Raw genomic sequence first — 18,018 nt, forward strand, 5'->3', positions numbered from 1 at the left:
ATTCTCCTGTTTAAGTAATATGTAAGTACGGATACCTCTCTCTCTCTCTCTCTCTCACCAGACGCCTGAGAACTACCAGTCATCCAAGGATGTACTGTCATCACCCAGATTAAACACACCCTCCTGTAGTTATGGTCTTGTGATAAGGCGGCTTGTCTGATCCAGTGGGTAAACACGGCACAGATCCGACTGTCTTTATCTCCAGTATGGTACCCCCCACCGAGTGCCAGGCAAGACCCGACTTTATAAAGAGATGAGAGAGCTTTTATTTGTTAATAAGGGATTGTTTCTTGAATAAGGACACGCACCCGAGCCTCGTCCAGCGCAAGGCCCATACAGGCTCGTGGTGAACAGATGACGACTCTGTAAAATAAGGCATTATTTACCTCATAAATGAATTCGATATATTTTTTTTTTCAGCATATTTCTTTTAAAGATTCTGTGCTAGTTTTGAAGTGGTTAAGCTTAAGCATGTTGCCTGGACGTATACGCATCGCCTGAGATTGGAGACGATACTGAGATGTGATTGCTGGATGTCTTACGATAGCGAAGGTATGTGATTGGTAGGGTGTTGTCACGTGCTGACGCAGTGGGACGCGTTGACTGGCTGGCAGAAGTGGCTGCAGAATCACCCTTAGCAACCCGAGTTACTTCTTGCCGACTCGCCTAAACCCCACAGAAAATTTAGGGTACGCGGAATATTAAAAAGCTTGAGGTAGACATTTCAAGTCTCGGAATTTGATTTGGAAGCCGCCAGATACTATAAGATGGTGGATTATCTGACCATGTTAAAGAATGTACACTGTAGACGTGGCCATAGAGGGTAGAACATGGTACCATTACTAACATGGCGATGGTAGGATATTTGAGGGTGATTACCATGCGTGTCACACACACACACACACACACACACACACACACACACGCAGACCAGCAGAAGCTCGGTACGCATTGGGCAACCATTCACGTTGGGAGGATGAAGACCCGGGACTAGCAATGGTTGGGCCCGCACGTGAATCATGGTCAGCTACGTTAACCACAACACCACAGAAGACCCGTGTCATCTTGTGACACGGTCGTGCCGTGTGAATTCTTTTGTATCATCGGCCGCCATTCCTTAACGCTCTATTGTAGCCATTTCGGAAGAAATTTGCTTCGTAAATGGGATGAAACTCAGTTCTCCATAACCTTTAGTTTCCTTGTATGTATTCTATGCAGGCCACAGATCCATGAAGTTGTAAATATACCAAAATGGCATCCAAGCTCTTATATATCAACTTTTATATTTTTTTCTATGAAGTGAAAAGTCTTGGAAATGATGAAATGAGAGGCTACAGAAAAGAAAAAAACTACAGTAGGTTTTTGTAAGTATGCGATGGATACTTGTGTCCTAAATGATATGAGAGATAAGGAGATGAAGTCTGATATTTAAATGGACATTACGATCGTAAGATCTTGGTCACGACAGCTTCCTTTCGGAGACGAAGCACAAGAATACGTGATACGAAATGAATCTGAACACTATTAGGGCATGACCAGGGGGGTTGGATGACCCGGCCTCTGATGCTACCTTTTAGTTGGTCGTAGGATTGAACCTTCCTCAGCCTCTGTGTCTTTATAGCCGTCGCGGGACGTGTGTTGTCGCGCGCCAGATGGAACCACCTCCCCTGCCTTATCAGCTCCACGTGTGGTATAATCTGACCCAGAATAATTAGGTTGTTAAGCAAGCGTATCTCTGGCTGATGAAGTGGCCACTCGAGACGGCGGTAGTCTCAAGCATGGATATCTCTGCTGACTACGCCTGTGTGTGGATCTGGAGGGAGGGAGACGACCGAACTCCTCCCCTCATTTCTCGTACGCCCGCGTCCCACCACACATTTCAACCGTGTGTTGTGAGAGAACCGCCTCTCTTTTAAATACCCTCAGCTCCTTCCTCACTACCCTTGTTTCATTTGGTCGAGCCCAGTGCCACTCCACTCATGTATTTTATTATTATTATTATTATTATTATTTTTTTCTTTCGTACTATTCGCCATTTCCCGCATTAGCGAGGTAGCGCTATGAACAGAGGACTGGGCCTTAGAGGGAATATCCTCACCTGGCCCCCTTCTCTGTTCCTTCTTTTGGGGAAAAAAAAAAAAAAAACGAGAGGGGAGGATTTCCAGCCACCCGCTCCCTCCCCTTTTAGTCGCCTTCTACGACACGCAGGGAATACGTGGGAAGTATTCTTTCTCCCCTATCCTAGTATTATTATTATTATTATTATTATTATTATTATTAATATCTATTTTATTATTATTATTATTATGATTATGATTACAGTTAATTTCTTTTTCTAAAAAATGCAAAAGTTGGGGACAGGGGAGCGCTACATTTACGTGCTGTGGAGGATGAGGTGTGAATTTAGTGAAGATGAGAGTGTTTGAGGTCAGATTGCATGAGCCACACGCCTAGGGAGTTCGTCTGACTTCGATTTGTTTGTGTAGGAAAAAGAGAGACTTATAATGACGATCATGTTCCACAAATTCCTATTCTTCCAACGTCAAGCACACACAAACACACACACACACACACACACACACACACAATATATATATATATATATATATATATATATATATATATATATATATATATATATATATGTATATATATATATTTCATGGTGTGTTTACGAGAAAACTGGTATGTGGGTAAATTATGTAAATTTATACTGGAGTGGTCCGTTCATTTCGTATTTACGTTCTTGTATGATTAAAACTATGCAGGTGTGGTATATGAAATTTATGTTTGTGTACCACTCGCCAATAAATTCACCTTCTTAACGACTTGAGGAACGCGTCACACACACACCTTCTAAAGGCTCAGCAATCCTGACCCGGGCGGAGATTCGGGGAAAACCTGACTGTATATCAGTTTCTTCATCAGGCAGAGTTCCTTAGAGGCGCCAGGGGTGGCGGGGCCTGTACTCCACTGTATTATTTGTACCCTAGGGTTCCTTGGGGAAGGGCCGCTTAATCCGGATGTATAAAGAATACATTACAGCCGTGGGTCTACGTGTGTATATCCTTGATGTATTTCATACGGGATTTTATACTGAACGTGACCTTATTTGTCCCACCTTTTGGGTCATTAGAGATTAGATTTCTTTTTACATCTCTTCCTCGGGGAAGTTGAGGGAGAGGGACTGGAGATCCGTCTGTCGCAGTGTGACAGTAGAAGAGTAAGTGTGAGTCTCGTCACGTTCCAGAAAGGTGTGGGGGCAGCCAGACCTCCCCCAAGTCATGATCTTAGCCGTACTCAAGTCATGAAATGGATGGCTTAATGTGACCATTGCGTCATCAGGTGTGGATTGAAACTTAAAAAGAGTCGGGTTATGAGGTATGTGGCTAGCAGTATGGCTAATGAGACGTAGCACCAAATCGTTGCGAAATCAGAACCCTAACACAGGGAGTCAAACCCATTCAAAAAAAAAAAAAAAAAAGGATGTGGAGAGGGTGGACAAGACTGGTTGTAGGTTGGGGAATGGCCACAAGGGAAGTGGTGAGGAGTTTGTGGGGACGATAACCTTTCGAGTGAGGGTAGGTGCACTGGCTCGTGGGTGTTTTAGGTCTCGGCATGATCAAGAGGATAGGGTGGTGTTGGCTGTGACAACCTGGTAATGGAGATTTGAAGTCAACCCAGATAAAGACGGGTTCCTGTGATCTTAAGAAGGTTGAGATGGAGTGGTTTGGATCCGATCGTGATGGTGAGGCGTGGGTTTGGATCCTATCGTGGTAGAGGTATGGGCTTTTGATCTACAATAAGGAGTGGTTATGATCTTGACGTGTTTATTATTATTGGCTTTTGATCCTGACGTGGTACCGAGGGGAGCTTTTGATCCTAAAATGATACTTAGGGGAGGTTTTGATCCCTAACACGGTGCTGAAGAGCGGCTTTGATACGAACATTACGTAATCAAGGGTGGCCTTGAGAACGGGCGTAGCTACATTCCTGTGAGAGTCTATTTAATCGTAGTGGTCCGCACCTCGCATGGTGTCGCCATCTGTGTGTGTGTGTGTCTTCGCAGGAAGAGTCTAATAGTCGTCATAAGTGGTAAACTATTATCATTTCACTACCCCAGGGGTTGTGCTGTCTCTGTAGGCTTCAGTAGGAGTTCTGTTACCCGTCACAAATCTCAAAAGTTACCTGGAAGTTCCTTATGGTGTCCAGTGTCTTGCTCTTTACAGTTCACTTGTGTTTCTCTCATGAACTCGATGTGACAGAGGATGAGCTGCGGTTGTCCACATTCTTAAGCAGGAAAGATTTATCTGGGCATATTAGCTTACGAATGACAACAGATGAGTTCATATGACTGTCTATCATCGTATTCATCTAGTTTTTTTTTTTTTATGTTAGCTGAGACGGCACGGGCAACTGAGGTCCTAATCAAGGCTGTTTATATATACCCTAGCCTGAGCCAGGTAAACCCATTTATCAACCAACCCTTAGAGGTGGATGAACAGATAGGTTGACCATGGACCGACTGCCGCAACCAGAATTCGAACCTGTGGTGGTACCAGCCTTGGAGTTGTGTTGCAAGTATTCACCAGGTGGCTCCTCTCTACGACGGTACACTTGTGCTCTCACACGCTCACGACTTGGCCAACACTCGGGGCCTCCGAATGTGACTTCATATGACCTAGTGTTACCACACAGGTCGTAGGCCAGGTACCTGGAGCAGACATAGTTATGACCTCTATAAAGTTGTATGATGGTAGAGATAGGGCCACACTAGTATAAAACAACAACAACAGCAACAGCTCACTAACTCTGGGGCATGGCAGTGCCCTATTCCCTTCTGCAGAATCTCCACGAGACCCGACATCCACACACCTATCCCACGGAATGCTTGCCTCAACCCCCCCCCCCCCCCCAGCACTTACACCTGCGCTACGGGAACCTTGCCAACCAGCCTTAGTTAACTCACCCTAACTGAACAGGTACCTCTTGTATGAGCTCATCACTACTCGACTCGCTGTTCATGTTCTCGTATCCCTATCTCAGTCCTCGCTGATACAGAAGTTCGGACACGTAATCAAAATCCCTGTAAAGATCTTATCTACGCGTCTTGCTGCTGCTTCCCACAGTTTCCGTGTGGAGACCGGCCGCTTGGCAGTGGACCGTTATGGTACTTCCTCCTTCCCTCGAACTGCTAAATAGTAGACCAGTCTTCGTCCCTTTTCCTTCCCTCTACTTTTAACACTCAGGTGTACGATCACCTAGGGAGCGCGAATTCATTTCTACTCCTTCCACTATTTCTTTCACTCGGGGTGACCTTCGAATGGGGGATTGGGGTGTGTTGTTCTGCGCGTACCATGTCCAACACTACAAAAAGAAAGAAAATGGCTGCTCCGTTTTCAAATCTCCCGCAGCGCGTTTCACGTATCTCTCAAGTTTTCATCTACTTTACTTTATAACAAAATATTTGAGAAAAAAATACACCCGTAGGCATTTTGCATTTTAGTGTAATTGTAATTATTTATAATGTAAATACTTTTGAGTCAGTCATATTATGGGTATTTATAAACAAAGAAGAATATTATTGAATTGCGATGGTGATGACTTGCGTCATTCCATCCTTCTGATATGGCATTAGTTTATCACAATAAGCTTGTCAGTGTAGAAAGGAATGTGTAGTTATCGCTAGAGATGATGATTGTATCACTGATTTGGTCGTCCTGTGGACTAGAGATAAACCCTTTATTATTTTTTTTTAGTTATTTTCTCGTCTACTTGACTGGAGAACCAGGTTTATGTCACTGTTTATGTATATATAGGTTAGTTTACCTTACAGGTTTGATGATGACTGGGAGGAAGGTAGATGTGTGGTGCGGTTGTGGTGTTTCATGTCTCGTAGAAAACGGATTCTTTCAGGCTGAGGCGTTACAGGTGGTAGGGGGAGGGATGGAAGTGTTGTTCACTGGCAGCGTCTGCTGGTGGAATCGTCGAAGAGGAAGTTCGCCAGGCACCACATGCTGGTATGTAGCATTGGTACATTAGGTGGGTGATGATCTCTCCATCCTCGGGCACGCCTCTCTTAAAGTCTAAATACTTTAAAGACGGTTTTTTCCACTCGTCAAAGGCAGCAAAGTATAGAGAAACCCCGAAGGCTTAATTAAGGTACTGATTGCTTGCTTCCCTGAAGCGGTTTTATAAAACATCTTATGTTCCTTCGTGGTAGGCTGCCGCTAGGGGTTCGTACCGGGAGAATCTACTTCGGCGAGGCTTAGAAGGGGCCAGCGCGATGGGATAGGATAGGCAGAGAAGGCAGATCAGCACTGGCTGGATGGATGCCTATGGTAAGGGAGGGAGGAGGGAAGGATATATGGACATTTGCTTCAAACAAGCCTTTACAACTTTGCTGTTCAGTGCGACACCCGAAATTCTGATATTCCTCTGTCGCCTTATTGCATCCTGTAGATAGTCTGTTATGCGAATATGGTAAGCTTACGTAACGACCCAACTACATAAAACCTGGTGTTGCACCACACATTGGCCTCTGGGATCTGACACGCATACCCTTTGTGAAAATCCTTTGGTGTTACCGTGAAGGGCCGACACAATAAACCAGCGGCTGATGATGGCAAAAACTAAACCAGGGCGTGGTTAATGGGATGCAGGGCTGTGTATTGTAGGGGGGTTATGGGAGAGTAGGTCGGTAGTTGGGGAGCGTAAAGGGCTTGGGAGGCATGTGAGGGAGGGGTTGGGGGGAGGGGGGGCGCTGGACGTACAGGTGTAGGTAAACGGGGAGGGAGGGTGAGAATGGGAGGGGGGCGAGACAGGAAAGGGAGGGCTACAGTAGAAGGGAATGAGATCAAGGATGGAAGGGCAGTGAGAGAGAGAGAGAGGTGTAGAGGAGGGAGTGAGGGAGAGTCAGGTGGTCTCTGGTTGGGGAGGGATGAGTGATGCTGGTGTGTTGGAGATGGAAAGTAAGGTAGCGGTGGTGAGGAAGTCATGCCACGGCCCCCCGCTCCACTCCACACTGACCATCGCTGATTCACTCCACTCTTTCACTTTCCCAATCATCAGGTTGCAGTGTCCAGTGTCCTCTGTAACGCTAGGCGGGCGTCCCTCCTTCCCTCCCCCCAGCCCTGGACATCACCAGCTTGTTCTCTGTTTATGTCTGGCAGGGTGAATCGTTGTTGGCCGTCAGCCTTACCTTGATTACCAAACACGTTTTGAGATGGTGTATCGACGGATGCTGTGTGATAACGTCTTACTAGCACGACAGGCATGGAGGGCTTTTTAAAATGCTACCTCTGAAATCTAAAGGTGCCATATGCACGAAAAGAAAAAAAAACACCTTGAACGTGAAAGACCCAGGACCCCAACATCTTGCCGTCTACCATCAGAAACGGCATGGGATACACGGTGCTGAATTTCAGGAGTACATTGGACCAGGACCTACAAAGGATATCAAGCCAACCAGGTTGTAGGGGCAGTGTGGGCGTGAAGGCTTGCGGCTTCCAACAGCTTGGTCGACCAGCAATCTAGCAGCATAGGCCCTGCTCGGGCTGTGGAGATGAAGACTCCCGGGAAAACAGAGTTATGCCGTAGTACACCTTCCAAGCAGAGGATATACACAAGAATGACTTTGCATGGGTATGTCTACACGAATTTCTGGAAATGTGGTGTTTGAATGTCAAGAGGTTATGTAGAAAAAACGTTGTTCTAGATGTTGAGACTTCGCCATGGACGCAGACGTCCGTGAGAGGCCGTGCACGTCTACAGACCTTAGTAAAGGCCGTAGTGTATGAGGAAAGTGTGTAACGCAAGTGCGATGTCGTGGTGTGTCGTGAGGAGTTGTGTTGCTACGAGGCATCATCACCTGTGCTCCTCGCGATGGACGCCACCATCCACACCTTGGGAGACGCGGGCGACTGAGATAATACGTGAACAGCAGTGTTAAGGACTTCCTATACTCAAGTACTTTTGTCTTCTGTTGCGTTACCAAATGTAGAGAGGGGAGCCTTCACGCCATCCCCCTATACTGAATGATGGTGCGCATCGCTTACTGTGGAATGAATGAGGATTCATAATAAGAAAAAAAAACAAAAGAAGATAAAGGCGAGGCTTGAGAATACATGCAGTTGTCAAGTGTTTTTTTATGTAAGGTGTGTGAATATTTCATGAGGGTGTGAGTAGCATGGTTGTGTTAACTCCTGCCCCGAGTATTGCTTGCCTACCATCGACATTACTACAGTAAGGATGGGTTTACCATGCTGGACGCTGGCCATTAGGAGCAGCTTTGGGTCGACACTATGCCTTCTAGAGTGCCTGAGGGAGGTGGTGTCTGTCTCTCATGGTGTTGGGAGTAGAGGAAGATGGGTCAGTCTCATCAGGAGGCATCATGAGTAATGATGATGATGATGAAGGTGGTCCTGCGTGCAGGAGGGTAAGGTTGTGGTGTTGACTGCCCTCGATACCTTCCTGCGGAGGAGTTGAGGAGGATAAGACTGGTGACGACGACAACCCCATTCCACACCCGGATGCCTTAAGAGCCACACTTCGGGGCCTCGTGTTGGCTGGAGTTCCGGGAGAAGGTGGGACGTACATCTGAACCCTGGGCGGTTGGGAGCCGGGTTGGGTTTGACCCCAGAAGCTCTGGCTCGCCCTCCCTCCCTACACACACACACACACACACACACACACACACCTCTGTCTCCGTGTTTATACCTGGGAAGTTTTCTGTGATGGATAACCGCAGTGTTTACAGATGTATTTAAGTGCATCGTAATCGGTTGAGGTCTGCATTTATTAATCCTGGAGCCACAGCCAGTTGGAAACATGCCTCACACGTTCCCGACCCCACCGCACATCACCTCTCTCACACTAAACATTACACACACACACACACACACACACACACACACACTCTCTGCCACGAGAGTCCAGTTCAGACGCTGCAAGTCCCCCCCCCCCCCCCCCTCTTTTTTTTTTTTATCCAAGCCGTTGTAATTTTGGTTATACAAAGGGGTCGATTCTGTCTTGGAGAGAGTGTCTTAATCCTCATACTCCAGCAACTGTTATCAGGTCCCGTATACCTACATGGCGAGGGTAAAGTCCAGAGCTGTGTAACCTCTCAATTCTTCCAGCTAGTTCCAAGCGCATGTGTGGGTTCCGTGTCTGTGAAGCTGCCTTTATACGAGGATTACATAACGTTCAATCTGTTCCAGCACGTCTGCCAGACGCAAGATGACGACTTTCGGCTGGCGAACGAGCTGCCCGCCTTTACGCCTCAGTGGCAGGACTCTTTCCCTCTTCTGTTGATATTACTCTTTGGTTCTGTTTCCTCGAGCTGGCTGCTTCTGTGTCCTCCCACCATAGACCTCATATCACCCGGCAAGCCACTACGTCACATGATTACTAGATGGCCTTAGGCAACCCGGGGATGGCCGGTTGTGATGTCTGTGTCTTTCCTTACACCGCTAAACTTTGGAACTCTTAATCCTCTTATACCTTACCTGACGCCTACGACATGTCCAGTATTTTTTTTTAAACACAGTTATCTAATTTCTTCAGAACTGAGATATATTTTTAGCCTCCTCTCCTTATATATATATATATATATATATATATATATATATATATATATATATATATATATATATATATATATATATATATATATATTGTGCTTCCAAGAGTTTTATATAAGGCGTGTCCTCGGAGAGAACTTTGGTCCGTAAATATTGCCTTCGACACACACACACACACACACACACACACACACACACACAAACAAACAAACAAATCTGTGTGTGAGAATGATTTGGGAGTAGACAATGTCCTTATCCTGTCGCCAGGGTCTTCCATTAGGAGACAAGTTAAGGAGACAAACCCGGCCGATATCAGAATAGCTCTTTAAGTCTATGGATAAGGAAATATTCAGTAAGCTGTTCATATCTTATTCGAGGTCTGGGTCAGAATTAAGCTTCTCCTTCCATTCGTTCCATTTCATTTTCAAGTAGAATTTTTATATCTTCATGAGTCATGGCACGACCTTAGAGAAGGACAGCACGACCCCTTCTGTGATACGACGCGACCTTTGGGCATGTTGGGTTCTTCTTTGACCTCCCGCCTCCGAAGAGGCAAACCAAAGGTCACGCCACCTTGCCCAAGGGTCGTATGTATATACCTAAGGGTCGTATGTATATACCAAGGGTCGTATGCATACCCAAAGGTCGTATGCATACCCAAGGGACGTATGCATACCCGAGGGTCGTATGCATGCATACCCAAAGGTCATATGTATACCCAAGGATCGTACGCATACCCAAGGGTCGTGCTCATATCCAGTGGTCTTGCTCATACCCAGTGGTCGTACGCATACCCAAGGGTCGTGCTCATACCCCAGTGGCCGTACGCATACCTAAGGGTAAGATTAAACCCTCACTGTCTTCAGGCAAACTTTCTACCCATACATTTGCTTCCCTTCAAATAGACTCTCCATCGAGCACAATTTATTTTCCAGGATTGGAAAGTGTAAGTGAACACGTGTTCTTAACAGCAGAACGCGATTCTTCCCTTCCCGATCACTGGAAACATACGGTGGTGCGACGGGGAGGGGGGGAGGAGTTCAACGCCCCGTGTGTGTGTGTGTGTGTTGCTGTGTGGTTTTTGTGCCGATGTATCCTGCACCAGCTTACATAAGGCTCCTCGTCGCGCCGCTCCCCGGGGCGCCGACTGGTTGTCACATGCCCATGATAGGCACGACGGGCACATTACTACTACCCCGCCCTACCGCTCTCTCCTCCACCTGGGGAAAGGGATGCAGGAGAGAGGAGACACAGTCCCCTGCCCACACCAGAACACCACCGCCGCCTCGATGAAAAGAAGAAACGCATGACAGTTTCAGACTTGTATGCTGTAAGCTCCGCGTCTGCTGGCTTCCCCGAGTCCCTTCGCGTTATTCTTGCCGCATGACGTTGCTAGTTCTGTGTCTGTTAGCTCCCTCGACACGAGGATCGCTTGGCTTTGTTCCAGCCACACCTGCTATCTGCTGGGCGCGACAGTCAGCGCTAAGTTCCGTTGACTAACCGCAGGATGTTGTGGTATGGTTTCCCCTTCCACACAGGACGTCGCTTGGGGTCATGTTCCAGCTCCGTCTGGCGCCAGGGTGTGCCACCTAGAAAGGCCACACGCACTCCCAGTCTCACACATGATACCGTAAGAACGATGGTACAGGTCGTTATGAAGGCGAGGGTTGTGTAACTCTACCTCAAGCTATAGCTTGAGGTTGTATTCCTCCTCCTCCTCCTCCTCCTCCTGCCATTTGTAGGTTACGCCACGCTCAGAAGTTATTTACAGTGGAGATGTTTACGTCGTCCCTCTCGTGTGACCTGTGATGCTCGTGCGGTGAGGACGTTGATATGCAAAACGTGTTGATGGGTCATGATGAACTTCGAGGACGTCCCCGCCACCCGTGGACGCGAAGGCACTTGGGTGACGCTAGCGACCTGAGGACCTTACAACTGTAAACGAAAATTTTATCTTTCAAAGTCCGGCGTAACATCTCTGTTAAGAAACGTGAAAAAGGATTAATGCAGGGCTGAATGAGCAGAAGCCGTCCGTATAATAACGGGCCCATTCCAGCCAAAGACCTTTGACAGATGTAACAGCAGGAACATACCTGTTCCCTTTTCATTCGTTGTCATTTTTGTTCGCCGGAATGCACGATCGAGAGGAGTATAAACACAAGAAGATCTTGCCTTAAACCTGTGTCAGAGAGAGAGAGATTCTACGGTGGAGTGAAACTGAAGACGGAATGAGAAAATGAAGGCCACTGAATGGAGGTGTGTTTGGTGCGATTGGTATCTTAGGCAGGACAAGAGTTATAGACCATCTGTTGTTAGGACGAGAGGTGAAGACAAGCTATCTGTTGTCAGGGACGAGAGGTGAAGACAAGCTATCTGTTGTCAGGGACGAGAGGTGAAGACGAGCCATCTGTTGTCAGGGACGAGAGGTGAAGACGAGCTATCTGTTGTCAGGGACGAGAGGTGAAGACGAGCCATCTGTTGTCAGGGACGAGAGGTGAAGACGAGCTATCTGTTGTCAGGGACGAGAGGTGAAGACGGGCCATCTGTTGTCAGGGACGAGAGGTGAAGACGAGCCATCTGTTGTCAGGGACGAGAGGTGAAGACGAGCTATCTGTTGTCAGGGACGAGAGGTGAAGACGAGCCATCCGTTGTCAGGGACGAGAGGTGAAGACGAGCTATCTGTTGTCAGGGACGGGAGGTGAAGACGAGCTATCTGTTGTCAGGGACGGGAGGTGAAGATTGAGAAGCTGCTGTCAGGACGGGAGGTGAAGGCGGGTCAGCTGTTTATCAGAAAATGATCTTTGCTCTATCCTGATGGTGAACTTCTTTTGGCAGCTCATCAGGCGGAGCAGCCTGGATGTCACCTCAAGACTGACGAGGTTGGTATTATTAAGGCTTTTCAAAAAACCATCCATCATCAGACTTGAAACTCTTCAGGTTAGGTTTACTGGGACGCCTTGCCTGAGGGCATTGGAAAGCAGGAGGTAGTGTGTCTTACCATCGTCGGTCGTGTACAGAGTTGGAAGTTCCCTCACGGGCTTCGGTCTGTCTGAGGTATAACGAAGGTACGGTTCATTCGGTCCTTTAGTCTTATACTGAAAGCTATGGAATATTGCAATCGCGCTGTCTACCATCGTTTCCAGCTTCGTACAAACCTGCAGTGAATCTCTCTTTTTTTATGGATTATGGAACTTCACACACCCGTGGCTTCTCTTCTTTTAAAAGACGTGTTCCTTTTTACATCGTGTTGTGCAGACGGTCGCGCACCAGAAGACTACTGCCGAGGAGAAGAGAGCCAGGGTGCTGCACGGGATGTTACACAAGGATGCTGCTGTGGTCAGTCCAGTAGTAGGGAGACAGAGTCCATGGCAGCACCTCTTGTGGTGCCTCTTGGCTCTCTCCTTGTGGTTGAGCTGGTCGATGCCACCTGTTTGTGGGTGTCGTCCCGTGGCTGAACTTTGTCGAGGTGGCGTCCAGAGCAAGCAACGTTCTAGGGGGTTGGAGGAGAAAAAAAAAAGATCTGTAAATGCCATAAGACATCATTTAGATAGCCAGGCTTCTTCCTTTGCTCGTATTTGTTCACTTCTGTTGTATCTTAAGATATGACGCTTGCTGACTGGTCTTAACACTTTGAGTGGTATATCGTCTTCTCTTTACGTAAGTGATCAGATCAATGAGACACTGTTACCCAACAGCGTCGTCTTCAAATACCAAAGTGACGAATACCTTCACATACACAGGGACCCAAGAGACTGTACCTCTCCTCCCGTATTGCGCATCTAGGTAATCACACACACACACACACACACGCACACACAGATGTATGTGTTTCCGAAAATTGATCTTGATGTCAGCGTCCACAGTATACTTTTGGAGTCGTCTGGACTAGCTGAAGAATCAAGTGGATGGGGATGACGCGCCTTGACCTTCTTAACACTTGCTGGACACTAGATTTCCTTCGACCTCACCTGAAGTAATGGCTCGTGTAAGATTATGTTAATCGGTGGAGCTGATGTTTTATGGATGATGTAGGTTCTACCGGTACAGCTGTTAAAGTTCTTCCCGTGTTCAGAGCCCTTGAGACTAGCTAGGAAGGGACGACACCGAGGAGCATGAGGTAGAAATACCCGAAGGGTTTCCTCAACAGAACGAGTTGCCATTTTTATTACCTCTGGTTTGCCCTGAATGGAAACAAGTTGAAGGAGGAAGGAACCCTGGTGGCTAACTTGTCTCGCGCTTGGCTAGACCAGCACATTTCTTTGCCTCTTCTCCTCAGGCATCAGCAAAGGGAACTATTCAGCAGCTCTAACGCATGGTTTTCCTATCTCAGTCATGTACCTGGGAGGGTTGGGGCATAGGGTATCTTTTGGAGCGTATAGTGGTCGACTCGTTTCTCTCGAGTGGGGTCGTCTGGTTTAGGTCAGGCTAGGTCCCTTTCCTGTGGCAGGGTTGCTGGCCGGATAGTAAAGGGGAAGAGAACGGTCTGCCCCTCGCATGGTAGGGAGAGAGTTATGTGCCATTTATGTTTCGTTGGTGTACCCTGGAGTACGTGGAGAATCGCTGCCAATGAAGGACGATTGTTATCGGAGAATGTGATTGATCTACTGAAAACTTAGGAATAGAATCCTATTGAAAGGTACTGGGATGGTGGAACACGAACTCGTCCCACTGAAAATTAATATGAAAGAAAACCTGTACAGCCGGCAGCACTTCGTATGCTCCACGATAGTTGGTGTGTATAACCATTGTCGATTTGCAATTATACATTCCCTCAAAATCTTTCGTCATTATTATTTTGCCACATACATTAAAGATCATGAAATGTTTAGAAGAAATGGTTCCCCAGTACCCGGCGCAGTCGGTTACTACGAAGAACCTACGAGCTACGTGATGACTTCGTGGTTGTGAGAAAACTGGACTTAAGAAGACTGTGTCGGTACCGCCACGCCGCCCGCCTCACCTCCTGCCATGTGTGCGACCTGAGACCTCCCTCCTCATGTATTCACTCCATCGCCGTCGTGTCCTTGAAACTAAATTTGCCTATGTGGAAATCCACTTGGCTGCCACTTCTCCCAATCTCCGATGCCTTTCAGATAACCCACTCCCGGCCACAGCTGCCCGAGTGACATTTTCATCAGGTCTTCTCTCGTCTCTGGCCATAATCCGGGTCACCGTTTCCGTTTCAAGGCTGTCGTTTGTTGCCATTGTAACATACCCACACGTATTGCTGGCCCACGTTCGCCTCGAGTCTCGTTTCTTCATTACCATCTGGCTCAGTGTTTGTGTCTTTACGCTACCGATGTTCGCTCGTTTCCCCTCTATTTCGCCTTTATTTCACTCTTTCGAATCCGTTCATCTATAGACGAGTCGTTTAGTTTTACACCTTTGCTCTCCCCATCGTCTTCCAAGTTCACCTCGTCGCATTCTTTTGTCTCGCGTGATCCCACAAGGCCGTTCTATCCAGTAACCCGCTTGATAGTCATTTATGCGCAGGAATTCACCGGACACCACAGAGAGTGTGACTGAGTTCCTCCCACATTGGTAACGGTGGCGATGAAGCCGAGTCATTTACGTTTTCATCAAAACTGGAGCGATTGATTTAGACAACCCGCTGCCGTTTCCATTCCTGATTCCCAAAGCTTTACCAGATTAAGGCTTTTAAGGCTCGACAGAGAATTGGTGGGAAATTTGGTTGATGGACAGTAAACAAAGCGTAGTGGTAAACGGTTAAATCAAACCAGTGGCGCCTGCCACACTCGTGCTGCTGAACGCTTCATCTTATATCGTATAATAACGACGTTGATAGTGATCTGCTTTGTGAGATAACATTTGCTGAAGATTCTTTTGTGGGAGATGAATCTTAAACAAAACTTGAACATCTATAGCTTCCCACTGACATGGACAGACTGATGGACTGTGATCACAGGTGGCAAATGAATTTTAATATCGTCAAGTGCAAAGTTTTACACCGGAAGAGGAAAAACAAGAGGGCAGTCTAGTCTGAATTCTGTCGACCTTCAGAAAGTAAATGAGGAACAAGGCACGGGTCTGATAATCTCAGATGACCTTAAACCAAGAAAGTAGTGCACAGAAACACACAAAAATAGTTCTGGTGCATCCTTTTTCATTATCATCGTAATATTATTATCATTAGTATTATTATTATAATTATTATTATTATTACTGGGTTCAGTTTTGGCCACCTGCTTGAAAAAGTGCATAGAGTGGAGATTGCTGTTGGTGGTGGCTAGGTACGGCGGATTACAAAGGCATGTACTTCCCTCCCTCTGAGCTCTTATGGGTTAAGGACGAGGTATATCGACCATGAGAACACTATCCCTTCATCTACCTCCCTCTGCATTTACTCGTACCCCACTGATGAACCTTATGAGTAATCAGAGAGTACCTTGGACAGCGCATGCAAATATATCTCCCCGTCTTCACCCTGAACATACTCTAGCTATCTCGCTGATAAGGCCACACTTCTCGGCCCTTAATTTTTTCTTATTTTGTCACTGTTTTGACGATTCTATTTCCCTGTGACACTAATTCTCGTAATCGGAAGGTACAAAGGCCACCTCTCGAGAAGTAGAGTACACGGCCCGAGCGATAACCCTTCTTGCGCCCTTGAGGTTTATATCTTCCTTCCACAGCCAGTAAATCGTACGTTTTTTTTTTTTTTTTTTTCGCTTTTTCGCGACTCCAAAAATATCATCCGGTAAAAAGCGGACATATATGATCACTTAAAGAACGGATGACATGTATGGCTGGCTCTCATTATTTAACTTAGGCTTGTCCCTGATGGTGAGCAGCCTAGCTAATTTAGCAGGGTAGATTGTGCGTCATCACGGGGCATGGCCCATACTCCGTAAACATAACAATGCTCTCCTTGAATTGATATTCAGTTTTGCGGCTGTGCACAGATGATTGTTTGTGGCTTAGAACCTGGGCACCTCTGGAGTTTAACGTCCCCGAAGCTAAGGTTATCTAGTACAACGGATTTCATTAGCGTAATTGAGAATGAAAATGGAAGTGGACTAGGCTAGGTTAGTGCATGGAGCCTTGGTTGGTGGGGATATTTCTTTTGAATAGACTAAGTCAGGCACAAGTGTACAAGGTGTGTGTGTGTGTGTGTGTGTGTGTTTGCCTGGAGCGAGGCAGGTGGGCGTGAAGGATGCAGCAAGGTGTCTTGTCGGCAGTGACCTCGTCGACCCTGCAACTGTCTGGCCCCGCCGGGGGTGAGGCTGCGTGTGAGGGTCCTCTCCAGAAGTTTACTAGCAGGTTATAGTCTCTGTGACCCACGCTTGTCGAGATACTGGCGGTGGCTGGAACAATCACTTTTAGCATACTTTACCTGTGAGCGGCGGGATCATCTGCTGGGTGTAAAAAGGAGATTGTCTAAACACTCGTTTATTATATGATGTTGAATGGATCAGACATATTGTTAGTCATCTATACTATTGGGTTCCTTAACTTTTCCTTAAACTTTTCATTTTTTGTCTTGTTTTCCTTCTGTTTATGAATTACAACCTTATTCCCATGTCCACTGAGTTAATAAGGTATTATATACTTTCTGTCCATCACATTATCCACCCCTTTGGAGTCTTCAGCCGTACATTGTTGATAATTTATGTCTGATGATGGGAATAACAGTGACAGAAATTATCTCTGATGAATAGCAATGATCATAGTTTTTCTTTATATGAATGACATGCCTGAAGGACTGAACTCTTACCTGAATATGTTTGCGGATGATGACGAGGTCGTGAATGTACAGAGTTATCGTACAAGAGAACATACGCCTTTCTCCAAAGTTGGTTACATAGGCAAACTCCAAAGTTGGTTTGATACGTGGTTGATGAAATTCAACTTTAATGACTGTAAAATAATGAGTACGGAACACAAGAGAAGAAGGCCTCATTTGTGAGTATTTATAATGTAGCTGGAAATACGCTGCAGGAATCGATCTATCTGTGAGAGATTCGGCCATAGTCTTTTCGTCCTGTCGCCCGTCTCACATTTATAGAAGTACATGAGACAAATTGTCTGCAGGTAAATGATTGACATTCAAGTGTATAGGCAAGAAAATAGTCGGCAAAGCTGTTCACATTCCACGTCATCCCAAGACTATGATATGCTACTCAGGTTTGGTTACTTCACGTAGAGAAGCACAAAGAACCAAGAGAAAAGAAATGACCTGGTCACAACCTAAATGTTCAAACCTGTTTGATGTCGACGGGTCTCCGAAAGATGCCAGGATGAATCAGCCGAACGACCTAAAATGAACAGTCGTTGAATACGATGTCAGGAGGTGATATTTATAGTGTACTATTAATAGTGAATCCATAGAATAAAGTGAATTATAAAGTTAAGAATGCAAACAGCATGAATGTCTAAACATTTTATACGTGAGAAATTTAGAGATGAGCTAGTTTTT

General features: G+C 46.4%; 1 protein-coding gene across 14 annotated transcripts in view; it reads left to right on the plus strand.

The window, feature by feature from the left end:
- The window catches only part of LOC139753279 (ATP-sensitive inward rectifier potassium channel 12-like), a 66,500-nt gene that overhangs the window by 37,789 nt on the left and 10,693 nt on the right, over nt 1-18,018 (plus strand). The window lies entirely within an intron of this gene.

The sequence above is a fragment of the Panulirus ornatus genome, chromosome 14, assembly GCF_036320965.1.
Source record: "Panulirus ornatus isolate Po-2019 chromosome 14, ASM3632096v1, whole genome shotgun sequence".
Lineage (NCBI taxonomy): Eukaryota > Metazoa > Arthropoda > Malacostraca > Decapoda > Palinuridae > Panulirus > Panulirus ornatus.